Source organism: Dromaius novaehollandiae, chromosome 3 (assembly GCF_036370855.1).
Source record: "Dromaius novaehollandiae isolate bDroNov1 chromosome 3, bDroNov1.hap1, whole genome shotgun sequence".
NCBI classification, from domain to species: Eukaryota; Metazoa; Chordata; class Aves; order Casuariiformes; family Dromaiidae; genus Dromaius; species Dromaius novaehollandiae.
Window position 1 is genome coordinate 27,162,830 of NC_088100.1, and position 14,194 is coordinate 27,177,023.

Genomic DNA, 14,194 nt, shown 5'->3' on the forward strand with positions numbered 1-14,194 from the left:
TAAATGGGCACGTCTGATGTAAACTCTTAAAAATGGAGGAGAGTACTTGAAAATAATGACCTAATGTTTTAAAGTGGTTAAGTGGCCATTAAGCTTCTTCAACTGCCCAAAAAGCAATTAAATGTCAATTTAAGGACAAGAAAATAATAATAAAAAAGAATCATTGACTTCTACAAAATTCCTAATCTATGAAAGAACACTAACCCATACTGCACAGTAAAAGATTTGTGAGGAATCCAAGTAAATTAGCCTAACGATAAACACAAAAACTCCAGGGTATAATTAATTAACACCAAATTACCCTGGAAATCTCATGTAGTTACTGAGAAAAACACTAGTATTACCATTAAGTTAGTTAATTTCCATTATGTGAATGTACAAAGAGAGAATGCTTTTACATGTTAGATCATTCAAGAACAACAGCTTAAAAGCTAACTTAAAGAGGTAAACTAACTGAATCTTGTTAGAAAAATAACCACTTTAAAAGCTTTAAATCACTCTTCATTATATCTAATGTGAGCTAACAGCAACAACCTCAATAAAGTACGACAATATTATACAAAATCCTTGGGTAGATGTGTAGCTAGGGAAAGTGGCTGTGTGAATAATTACACATTATCAGATGCTACCAACCAACTGCAATCCTGAGAACAAGTTTGTGTGAGTATTACTGTTCACAAAATAGGGATCTAAGGGGAGGCATATTTAAAGTTTGTGCAGCTACAAATAGCTATTTAAGCAATCATGTCAGGGTTCAAAGAGCAGTTGGTAAGCAAAAAACTTCTGAGCTTTGGGCATAGCCAGGTGTGGACTATGTTTTATACTGTCAAAGCAGTGCTGTGATGGAATAACCAGGATATTAACAGAGAAGTCACGTTATAAGGCCAGGCTCTAGGATGAGGTTCACACCTCCAGCAGAGCAATGAAGTGCAAACTTATCTTTTGAGCTCCCCAAGATACTAGCATGGCCTGAGGTCTCACAGGTAGTTACTATTTCTTAGATGGTATCTCCTGGCTACAGAAAATATGGTATCTGCAGAGAACCTTCTGAAATTGCTTTCACCTTGTTTCTGATGTGAATTAGCAATACATGAGGAGTTTTATAGCATTAATGCAGGGGGATGGATATCATGTGGTCTCATGGTGGAAGAATTTGAGTTGGATATGGAACTTCAGTTACAAGAATTTTCTTCCATAGTTTGGCTGAAAGAGCTATTAAAATACCTAGATATGCAGTAGCTCAGGAATATCATCAAGGGAGTGACATGATTTGTAGTAATGTAGTAACTGCATCTTTTATGTGCCTGTGAATGCTTAGTTACCAAGCAGGCACACATCTATATCCATACAAAGGGCAGCAGTTCAGTTCAGTGTGGGACAGACATTTGGCTATAATATTGGCTGTGCCTTTGATAGGTAGAAATGAAAGGTAAGAAATGCCTAGGAAAACAGTGATAGACTAGGCCTGTCTTGAATTGAAATCTGTTAACAGTACTGTGGAGAACTGAGAACACCTGAATGGAACTCTGGTAACTGTTTGTACTTCATTAGATGTGGACAGAAGATTTCCTGAGGAACTTTGTTTTAAACTTTTGGAGAAAGAGTATTAAAACCATATTAATGACTGATACTGGCTTAAGTCACTGCAACAAAAATGCGTTCAAGAAATTTTGTCCTAGCTCCTGTCAAGAAAAAAAAAAAAAAACAACAGCAAGGGTGATTAAGCAGTGGAAGATGTTACCCAGAGATACCAGGGAATCTCCACATTAGAGGTTTGCAAAACTTGGCCAGAAAGCCCCTGAGCTATTGTGAACTGTACTAATGGGAACTTCATTAAGGTTCTTTGTCTGTCTGGAGTCAGTAATAAAGTTTCCTATTGTGGAGATCATCCCCTTGTTCCAGCCTGGATCTAGACCAGTTTCAGCTGCCTGGTCACTTCTAAGGCAGTCTCAAGAGTTCCTTGTCCATTCGGAAGCTTTTTCTTCTGGAAGTCTCTTGCTCTAGTTCCCAAAAGTGATGCTAGCAGTTGTTATAGCATCAGGGAGGATGTGGCTGGTTCTGTCAGATGGGGACCCATGACTGCAAAGGTCAGTGTGGCAAAGGTAGACAGGTCTTCCACCATTTACTCCCCAAGTGTTTCTAACTAGAACAAGCTTTCACATACAGAATGACGTGACTGCCTATGACGCAACCTGTGCAAATATCTAAAGGATAACTTTGCTGATGGAATTTAGCTCTTTCTGTACTGCCTGTTTTTTTATAGAGGAGTTCTCAGCCCACCAGAGCTGACTGCTGGTGCAGGTGGAAACTCTGAATGCTCAAAGAATGCAGGAGGGGGACATCAGGAAGCTCCTATCCATACTCAGGTTCATAATTTGTGAGGGCTCTGAGGATTCAAACTAGATTATGCACTGATAAATCTTCTCCTGGTTTATTTTCAGTTTATTAGTCAAGGTCTAATATTTTTTCCCACATTCATCTCTATTTTGCATTCCTCTAGTGCCTTACATGATGAATAACATTACTTGCAACATAGAGTGAATGGGAAAATCAATATTGGCAAGAGTCTGAGCCTTAAGTATGAAATCTGGTGCTGTATTTACCTCATTTATACAGTAAAGGGAAAACTTACTGCAGTGTGTGAAATCTAATTCACCTGGACTTTTGTTTATCTTCTTGCCTATTAAAATAGAAGGGAGTAAGAAAGCATATGCATTTGAAATGTTAGAGGCGTCAGGAATTTCTAGTTAAAGTACAAGTCTCTTTTTTTCTTGTCTTGATGTCAATATGATTACTCATCAGTAGCATCCACTTTAGAGGAAAGGCTTCTGATCCATGCCCCATTTCCAAAGGGTTTGGATGCATGTGCTATATTTTGAGGGGAGATGAAAGCTGAGGAAATCTGCCTGGGTCTTGCCCATGAGTAATGCAGCTGACCCTGGGCTAATAAGCTCTGTTGACATTTTGCAAAGGCCAGTTCCTCTCCAAACACAGATCTCACAGCTATGCATGGTACGTGGGAAGGATGTGAAGGAAAGGATAAGCTGAGATGGGAACTTTGTGTGTCCTGTTAGGGTTTCAGTGCATCTCATTCACATAAGAGCAGGTATGCAACCCAGCGGTGCACCTTCCCTGCAACTCTTGCCTGCCCCTCTTCCCCAGTTTTGCTCTTTCCCATGATGTCATTAAGCAGCTCGGGTTTTGCTAGGGCACTGTGGTCAGAGCTGCCATGTTTTGGCATCCTGGTCCCCTACACTCATCTCCAGAAATGACAGTTTCTCACCTGGACAGGCCCCCATGCTCACCCTGCGGTGTGTTGCTTCTGCTAATTGCCCCCTACCTACTCTTGTCTCCTCCAATGCCCCAGGCTTGGTGCTCCAGCTCCTGCTCCTCCACTCCCGGGCAGACCCTGTTCCCTGAGGACCCTCCATCTGCCTGCTCTCACAGCAGGGACTAACTCCAGCTTCTCCATGTGCTCCTGCCACCAGGTTTGCGGGCTCCACACTTGAAGCCAGCACACCTTCCTCTTTCAAACCTCCATTCCCTGTCCTCTATGCAGGTCCCGAGGATTAGACTATAGATTTCTGGCCTGCAGATTTACTCAATATATACTTACGATTAAAGTATTTTAAGGGAGGGGAAGAGGGAGCAGGTATTGCTTATCAAAAGAATAAAATAGCAGGACTGATCCCCTGTTATGCCCACAGCTCCATGTTATGGTTTCCTAGAAGTGTTGAAGTGGGATGTGAAGACACCTATCCACACATAGGAATACAAGTGGGGAAGCCAGAAGAGACATGCAGCTCAACCTCCACTTGATTTTTAATGAGGATAGGAACCATCACATTCCTTGTTTCAAAATTATTTTCACATGCTAAATCATGGGGAATAAATATTTCTCTGCTTAATCTCATCCAAAATAATCCACAGAGTATCTTGTACTTTACCAAATAGGAGTGTGACAGTTTCTTTACTGAGTTGCCTGTTTCATATTTCACTTTCCAAGCTTCCTCACACACACGACTGAAATATAAAGAAGGATGTGTGCATACATGTGCAACTGGTTTTGAACATCAGTCTTTCTAAGGTGACATTTAAAAAGGTTTTGAAATTGAGTTGTAGTGATTTGACTCATTTCTCCTTGATGCCTGCTTTGTTCTAGCAGCATGGGCATACGCATAAATAACAGTTTGTATCCCCTGACAACTTCCTGAATTAGAACAGCACTTGTGGTCCATCACAGCAGAAAGAGCAACAATAGCAGGGGAAATACTTTGGCCCAACAAGCACAATCATGTCATTTTTTGACTACTAAAGTGGGTGCTTACGTAGCAAGTGATGGTTTTCAGTTATGTCCCTTTGCTTTCTATAATCACTATCAGCTTTTGTGCTGGGCTTTGGAAAGATGGTCCATCTGCTACATTATCTCTCGACAGCTTTAATCCCACAAAAGGAAAAAGGGCAGGTAAGAGAAACAGAGTTAGCTGACTTCACTGCTTCTGAGCTGGGATTCAGATAAGCATTTAAAAGCTGGATTCTTTCATACACAAGTTGTTTTCTGTCACTAACTTTAACTTCTCATGGCTATAGGAGGAAGACAAATCTGTACTTCTTGCTGCTTTTCTATCTCTAAGTGGCCAACTTCCCCCACCAAAACCTGGAAACTCCTGTGCTTTATTCTTGCAGGAATCATTAAGAAGATCTTTCTGCCGTATTTCAGCCAGTGAGTCTGAAATTCCTTTTCTCATGTAGGTGTTCACCTAAAGCTTGAAACCCAAAGCTTGACTTGCCCAGCAGAGAAGTTTGAGTCGAGGTGCTGGGGAAGTAGACATGTCGGCTTTCTCTGAAAAGCAGAGAGGAAGACCCCTGCACTGGTAAGTGATGACCACTAGATAAGCAAGGCCTTCAAGTCCTTGGAAAGGGGGTTGCTGAATTTCATATTCCTGGGTCTATTGTGGGGGGGGAAAAAAAAAGAAAAAAAAAAGAAGAAAAAAAAAAAAGGAGAGCAGATATGTACTCTAATCTACCAGAGAAAAATCTTGAATGTAGGGATGTAACTTCCGATGTAAGGACTTCTAGCACGACTATTACTTTGAATATAGAACTGATAAAATTTGCATATGACATTCAACCATAAAGGGTTCAGATTTCCCAGATTTTGCATCTGTCTGTCTCTTCTGCTCTAGCAATTATCGTATCTGTTGAATAAATAATAGACTTTCTTCAGCAACTCCTTTTCCCCAAAAGTTTTTTCTATTTGGAAGGAATGGTACTGTCGGGAGGGTGGACTTCTATGCAACATACAGAATTACGGAAATTCCAAAATAATGTTGTTTTTTTTAAAATGAAAGAAAGTTCTAATATTTTTTTTAGTCTGACTCCCTCATACATAGAAAGGTTGTCATTTGCTTTGATTAGCTTTGTTGACTAGCGGTATAATGAAATTCTTTGCTTCCTGTGGTTCTATTTTATTTAATTACACTGTTCTCCATTTTTCTTACCTATATGTTGATTTTAACACAGCAAGCCAGCTCAGCTCAGAATGTGTTGCATTTAAACATTTGTCAAGGGGGCAGTGGGGTAGTATCTAGCTTTTCTGCCCTTCATTGTTTTGACCCTATCCTGTGGAAACTTTTTGGAAAATAATGGCTGTATTTACATTTCTGTTTCCCTGTAAAACTAACGAAATTGAATCGAAGATAGACTACCTTGTATAAATTCCAGGTTAATGTGAGAAGATTTCAAGTAGCATCTGATTTTATGTTGTATTATAGAACAGAAATGCAGTGGGGCAAGCTGAGACTATGTAATTATACAATACAAAATTCACCTGCAGAATTCTCTCTTCTCACTGATGAGCCTTAGCATTAAGGCAACAACTGTTATAGGATCTCCTTGCCTACTTAATCCTGTGGTAGTCTGAACCCTGATTTGGATTAGTCTGTTACTGAAAGATAAATAACTAGCTAAATATTAGTTTAGCCATGCCTGTATTACATTCTATGTATTTGCTGTTACCTTAGAGTGATAAATAAATAGGTAACATATGACCATGAGCTATGCAGAGGCTGTGAATTTGCTCCATTAAGAAATTTGATATTAATTTGTAAATTGCCTTTCCGGAAACTGGTGTTTATTTCTCTTATCCTTATCTTTGCCATAATAAAGTGTAGTATTCTATACAGTAAATACATTGAAAGTCTGCACTGGTAAGACTGTAATTTAAGTGGAAATATCATTTTCCTCTACGTTCTATTTTACATTTTTTAATTATTATTATGGAGACGAAGACTGAACCCAATATACTAAGAGAATTCACCCCGGGTGAACGCTTCCAGGTTGTTTGTTCAGCCAGTACTCAGCATGAGAAAACATAGTTCAGCGCACACGCACACACACATGCGCGTGCACACACACACACACACACACACACACACACACACACACACAAACACATGCACATGTAGACACGCACCCAAACACAGACAAAACATCAGTATTCTTGCTGAGACCCCTTTGTCTCTTAAATCTGTTAGACTTTCATTTGCTGCCTGTTTCTCTGGAAGTGCCAGGGCCTTGTTTGTCAGGAAATAGAATACCTTTAAGAACATCACAAGTATCTGCTATTCAAGGCAGTTGAGTAGCTGAGATTCAAAGAATCTCACTCCTAACACTTGATACTGGCAAGAGTGAGAAACAAGTGATGCCCTGTTTTGAAGGAAACAGCATTTAGAATTATGTATGGTTTAAGGAATCTTATTTAAAAAGATAATCCCACAAAAACTGAAAAGATTTATTGTAACCAAGAAGGAAAAGCAAAAACATAAAACCTGTAATCAAATACAGTGCCATTTTAATAGATTGAATTAATATATTGAATCATGACTCATTCTGAAATGAACTGATGCCTTTTAGTTACTAACCTCAAATGGGCAAGAAGGATGTCTCTGCTGTTGCCAAGTGGCAACAGAAGCTAAACAATGTAGTTCATCTTCTATTCAGTAAAAATTTGGTCGGGGTCTGGAATGGAGCATAAAGAAACTAAATGGAGAAACAGAATAGGAAGCAAAAAAGAAAAAAATCAGTCTACAGAACAGATGAAGACAGAACACTTCCTCATTCCTGGTTTGTTCTTTGTCTTCCTATATCAAATATGGAGTATAATTCTTCCTTTGCAAGAATGCCTTACTTGAGTCATCCTAGAAAAAAATGAGTAGTTGAGCTAAAAAAAAGGTGAATATTCAACAATAGAAAGAGTGATCTTAAGCCAAAACAGGAAATTGCTGTTTGTGTTCCAGCCTTTATGTATTTTAAATTATACAAAATATATATGAATAATATCCTTGTGATGCTTACGTACTCCTTCTATGCTTCCATTGGAAAATGTTTATGATAACATCTCCTTCTCAGTCTTGGTTTGGGGGGAAAGATGTACACATTCATGTGTGGCTGCACAGAAAAAAGAAAATAGTGTATTTTTTTAAATAGCATAGTTTCCATTTAATAAACAGGTGCCTAATTCTTATCATCTCACATAGAATCTACTTTTTGATCAAAACATTCAGTTACAACTTCTTTGTACTCTAACATCTTTGTAGCTTTTGCTTTTTTGAAAGCTGCAAACATTTAAACTGACAATTCAAGTTAGGCTGTTCTCTTATTTTATTTTAATATTATTTGAATAGGAATCACAGTAAGTAGGATATAAATAAGCAGCAAGGAAGTGCAAAATTATCTCCACTATGTTTTGGTGTTGAAAAGGAACCTCTCATAGTCACAGGGATGGTGGCTGTAAAAAATCAACAAAACAAAATTTTAAAATGTCATAGAATTGAAATCTGAGAAGAATTTAGCTATCACCTATATGGACAACATTATGTAGTAATGCTCATATGAGTCACTTAACACTTTCCATTTACAAAACTCCCAACAGTCTTACTCAGATGTGTAACCATCATCATCCCTATTTACAGATATGTTCAGATTGACTGTGACTTTATGACATAGCAAGGATTAGGCTAGAAAATTGTCTTGTACTGTACTGCTAGAAAGTTTCCAGCTGAGTGTTAAAAAAGGTGCTGGGCTACGTAGAAGCATGGGAACTGCAAACATTCTGCATGAAATTCTGCCACTGTCAATACTGCTGTTAAAACTCCCACTGACTTAAACCAGGCTAGATTTCACTTCTCTTCTACTTCACTTTCAATTAGTCTGTAAACAGAGCTTTTAACAAAACTAACAATTAAGATTAATAAATAAAATATCTTTTTCTGTTGGCCTCTTTAGAAATTTTCAGGGCTATGCTTCTTCTTTATAAACTCTTCTGAATCTTTCCTAGGAAGAGGGAAAGAAAGAGAAGGGAGGGGGAAGAAGTCACTAGGCATGGGCTTCTTTTTTTTCTTTAAGCATCTTCTTTCAAACTACTTAGGTGGTGGTGAGTCACAGTTCTGTAAATAGCTTTTCTGAAAAAGCTGGGTTTTTTTAAAAAAGATGAACTTCCTTCAGTTTTTAGGTCCCATGTAGGAACATTTGATTTCCTTTGATTTCCTTGGAGCATGTATAACATCAGTAATCATATAGCCCCTCTGAACCATCTGAGACTTTTTTTTTGGTTATCTAAAAAATAATGGTATCTTAAATTGACCAGTTTTTCTTGAATTACTGTTTAGATGCTTAGTTTTATGCTTTATGTTTCTCTAAACAGTAGGACAATGTGAGTTTTAGATCCAATACACCTGGCCTGTCCTCATGAAGCAGCAGGTGGAAAGAGGATCAGTTTCTCATTTGGTTTGTCCTCAGCTGAGAAAACTGAATCCTCTGCTCTTCATCATAATGTGGGTGTTTCACACTGCACAAAGTAGCTTTGGTAAATTAAGGTATGCATTACCCCCACCATAATAATGTCAAGCAATATCTTATCTTTAATACAGTAAGACTAATTCAAGTCAGTTCCCTACCCGAGGTACCTGAGGTTCCTACCTAATCAGTAGGGAAATTGAGCTCTACTGCAATAGTTTGCTAAGGTCAAAAGCAAGCAGGCCTGTGTGAAATATATAGTTTATCTTGTATAACTCGGCTGTGTTCTCTTTATTTCTCTCTACTTTCAGCCAACCTTGATTCCTTTTTTTTTCTCCCTCTTTCAATATTTCACACTAAATTTTCAGGTCACTCAGTCTGTCTTCCCACTCATTCACTTGGTCTTCCATTCATCTCTGAATTCTTCCTCCTCTCTCTTAACACAATTTCTCACGTCCCTCTGGGGCTCTCAGAAGAAATCTGTGCGTGAGCTTTCCCATGGCCCAGAGAGAAGCTGGTTAATGTGAGGGAAGGCTGCTTCTCAGGCAGTGAAGCCTTTTGTTAGGTGGGCTCAGGAGAACTGTCATAAAAAAAAAAAAAAACAAGAAAAAGCTCATTCATAGGTGACCTGAAAACTGTACAGGAAACAGAGGTAAGGTTTCTTGCCTCAGCAGATAAATAACTTTTACTGACTCCAGTGGGCTTTAGGTTAGTCCTTAGTCTATATTTAGCTGGTTTAATAGAATCAGAAAGGTCTCATAGACCAAAGTACAATTAAATTCTAACAAGATCTGTGCAATAACTGTAAATAGCCATTGCCATACAGTGAGCAACTAGAAAATCTGTCATTGTTCGTTTAGTTTCGTGAAACCTCTCTTCCACAATGCCTTGCACCCAGCTAAATAAAATGTTAGACCTCCCAAGCCAGGCCATTCCCCAAATAGTTCCCATCTCTCACTTTCAGTTAAGTATTTCCAACCTGTAAAAAATTCATGGTATAAGATTAAATGCTCATTCTTCATCTAAATATATGTCTGTACAATTGGCTTGTGATGAGCAGTAGTTTCTTTTTTCTTTTCTTTTTTTTTCCTGGAAAAAAAGAATGAGAATGTTGTATTGTTGCAATTTTCAAATTCTTTTTCTCCTCTTCAGCTTTTTGCAAACCTGTCAGAGATTAAACAGGTATACAGGAGACGGCAGAAGCAGTACATGAGATTTGGATGGTGTGCTTGGCACCCTTTGAAACACTTGGTGGAGCAGATGAGAGTTTAAAGAGAATTCACTAATTAGTATTACTCAGGGACAGAAGCAGAACTACTATGAACACTAGAAATAGAGGAAATAGTTAAGTATAGGAACCTCGGACTGAAAAAAAGCAATGCGTATTTGCTAAGTCTGGTCAAAGTCTGCATTTTAATATAAGTGCAGGTTTAATGTTAACATGTAGAAAGGCCCATATGTAGCCTATCTCTCCAAACTGAATTATAACAGCCATTTTTAGAACAATGAGGCTTTCAGCAAAACAGTAATATAAACACAAATGTTTTACTTGTTTTGAAGAAATCATGTTGTCATTGCAACTGCCCCTTCAAGAGCAACTTAGCTGGATATTTTCTTCACTTGTTGCATATTCCTGAAGTTGAGACTCTTGCTTTCAGTTGAAAACTGCAAAGACTACTGCTGGGTCAACTGAAAATATGCCAGTATTAAGCATTTTGAGCAGTGCATCAAATAGCTGTAGGGGTAATATTTTAAAAAAACCAACAAAATAGCTAATAGCAGAGAAAAAGCAAGGAAAGAAATCCATGTTTTTAACAGATTATGAGTCAAAATCCATATATAAACAAGGAAAGCATATAAGGATATATGAGAGATGGCAGGAAGCTTGTAGAAAGACGGAAGAGGGAAGCTGAGCCAAAGCTGATGGTGATGATCTAAGCAGTGAAGAGATGGCAGTTAAGGGAGTTTTATAGGATAATAAGGGCACATTCAAACCTAATGTATTGGGCAAAATGTGTTCAATGGAAGAGATTCATAGCAGGCTCACGGTCATAGCCAAAAATGGGCTATTAAGTGAACTTTCAAAGTCATTTAAGTATCTTCAGTTTTATTGCAAGTTAAAACATGAGTGTTTATGTATGAATACTACATATTACAAGACTGCATGAAGAAAACTCTTTTTATTTGAATACTAGAGTGAGTGCTTAGGCAAAGAACTTGGCCTTGTTTGTAACATGTAGCTTTGTGGCTCACTTTTTAACTCTAAATATGCCATTCCTAGCTGCAGTCAAATACCACCAGGTTTTCCGTCTTCGTCCTTGAATGATAACTGAGGCATAGGCACTGTAGCATTAATATTATCTGTTTTTGAGATATCGTTCTTTAAAAAATTTTATTCAGAAACAACATTTGCTTCCTTTATTTCATCGTAATAGAAAGTAGAAAACTTCTCTGACTGTTCTACAATTTCCTGGGCATTTATATTCCTGTTTCGTAAAGAAACCAAATTGTCATTGATGGGTTTGGTGTGTGCTTCACTAAGTCATCAGTCAGTGAATCAGTAATCAGTAGCTATGTTTTGATTCAAAAATCTTAGTTTTTTGAAGAAGGGTTCCACAAATAGCTCCTGCACAACTAGTCAGGTGACTCTGTTATTTCATATGACTGCACATCATCATTGTAATCAGCCTTTGAAGCTTTTGTTGAATTCTGTTGACTCAAATTGATTTCACAGGTCTTACTATTGTGCAAAACTTATTCTCCCAAGTTTGCTTTTTCCCTGCAAACTTACAAAAGAAGCATCTTCCCTTCTGACCTGAAACGTACGCTACTCCTGGCTTTCTCTATTGTCTTTTTTCTTTTGTGCTGTTAGTTTGCTTTAGAAGTGTGGGGGGGGGGGGGGGGAAAGAAGAAGGAAAAAAAAACAACTGATCAAAAGGCATAACTGGGAAGTTTAGTGGATGGTTAAGAGGAAGAGGAATTATTTGGTTTTGACACAGGTTACCTGTGTTTTTTGTTAACTGGCTTAATTAGGTGTGTTTGCTTTCTTGAGTTGAAGTATGATCAAAAGGTAATTAGTGTATTCTTATAGAACACTTACGAGATTGGGATGCCTTGTTGTGAAATATTTTGACAGGACACTTTGTGATCCTAGATAATTTTTGTAAGACACATGTAACCTCTACTGCTGTTTCAAATATACAACAGATGTAAATGCAATGAATGAAGGTTAGCCAATGAAATAAAGCACCTCAAATGTATTGGGGATATACAGATAAGGATGTAAAATACACAGTTTTAGTAACTAAACAATATGCTTAAGTGGCAGTTCTTCATAACTTGCCCCTGGATCATATGTATTACGCTCGCTTTCCTCTCTATACCCATCCTTTTTTGGTAAAACAATTGGCTAGTACTACAATTTTGTGTGTGTGTGTGTGTGATTGCTTTACGCTTTTCCATTAAAAATGATAATTCCATCTTGATTATTTCTGAGGTTGGTGGCTTTCTGCAACTCACTGTGACTGAGTCAAAACAGAACTAACAGGTATTAAACAGTTAATTTAATCTGTTAGTCAGCCACTCCCTTTTTTGCTCCACCAGCCACCATATTCCTTGGCCTTGCTCATATATCTCTTGCTCACTGCTCTTCAATGCATATCTGTCTTCTGGGTATTGCTCACCAGCACGTAGATGCAAGTGTTCAGCTGCCCCTGAAACTTTGTCTCTTCTCTATTTTTTCTTCAGATACCTATTTTTCTTCAGCTGTACCTCTGGTTGTTAGAGCGCATGGAAAAGAAGATGTCAGGTGACAATTTCATAGAATGGTTGAGGCTGGAAGGGACCTTTGGAAAACATCTAGGCCAGCCCCAAATTTATGCATGACTAGTTTCCTCTACTCAAGGATGAGACACATCTTCAATTTTTTTGGTTGCTTCCAGTGCTGCCTTGGTTTCCATCACAGTCTTTACTTCCTTGCATTATGTGTAATAACACACATTGCTGTTTATTGCTCTGTTTTCTGGCTCCTCCAGTTGCTCTGCTGATCAGATTTTTTTCAAATAATTCTATTTATGAAGTAGCATTCATTATTTGATTAAACATTGTATAATCAAAACTTTAGTCTGTAGATAAAACTGATGGTGCGATGGTTAACTCAAGCTCATTAGTAAAAAGGATTTACTAAGAAAGAAATAATTTTCACAAAGTGAATCATATAAAACAAGAAATTGGTTCATGCAGTATTTGCAAAACAGCTAACAAAGGAATAAAGAATTTCTTCTATATCACTGGGGAAAAAACTCTTTATCAAGCCAGGGCTAAAGGAAAGGAGAGTTCCAAACATTGCCCACTTTGATATGGGTGGTTCTAATATTTTTGCTCGGAAACTGTGGTTCTACAGAATGAAATAATATCTTAGTTGCTGTTAGAAATTATTCAAATCAAATCTAAAACATCAGAAAGAAAAATAATCTGTTGATTAACCCTTGTCATGACTCTTTTGATAAAGCATTTCTGACATCTCAAACTTTCTATGAAATGTTGTACAGTGCTCCATATCCTCTCCAAAAACTTATGTCTGTGAATTTTTGGCACAAATCTCTTTGTTACCAGGGGAGATGAAGGCTGTGGAAACCCATTCTTCATTGTATCCTTTTTTTCCTTCCTTTTTTTCATTCCATTACAGATATCTTGATCATAAAGAAAGTTGATTTTACACTGAAAATTGCCAGTAGACTGGCACCAACAGCAGCCAGACTGCCTAGATCTTACTAGCTAGTAAAATATTAAGTAGAGAACACCAAAGACCTTGCTAGTGCAGATCTATCAACTTCTGTTTTGATTAGAAGACTCTACAATGAATCCTAAAGAATGCAAATAACCAGCTGGACTAATACATACATAATTCCTCAAAATACTCCTGAAGAACTAGCTGTTCTTCCCAGTATATGGACAAGGAAGCTAATAAAAATCTCTTGCCTCTGCCAGCTGCTAGCATCCTAAACTCTTCTGTTTGAAATGTGGCACTGCAGAGAAGACAAGTGGGGAGAGCGTGGGTATATTTCTGTTGACTATGGACCACTAATAACCAGTACTCTTTCTGACTGCTGAGGCAGACAGAAACTCACTCAAGTATTTCTTTCAGGATAAAATCTCGGTTGTTATCAGCAGAAGTTATTCTGGCTTCCAAACCTTCCCCCACAGAGTATCACAAAATTTAATTTTATCTATCTCCCATATTATTTGATCCCTCTTGGAAGATTTGGGGGACTTCGAGAGGTTTATCCTGATTTAATGGGACAGAAGTAGATCGCTGATATTAAACGCATATAAATCATAGCTACCAAACTCTCATGATGCATAAGCGTGCAAAGCCACCTGGACAAAGAACTGATAC

General features: G+C 37.9%; 1 long non-coding RNA gene across 1 annotated transcript in view; it reads left to right on the forward strand.

Moving 5' to 3' along the window:
* Positions 1 to 14,194, forward strand: part of LOC135328011 (uncharacterized) — a 61,821-nt gene that overhangs the window by 24,938 nt on the left and 22,689 nt on the right. The window contains exon 3 of the long non-coding RNA XR_010388733.1: positions 4,753 to 4,874. This is a non-coding gene — a long non-coding RNA (uncharacterized LOC135328011). The remainder of the gene's footprint in view (positions 1 to 4,752; positions 4,875 to 14,194) is intronic.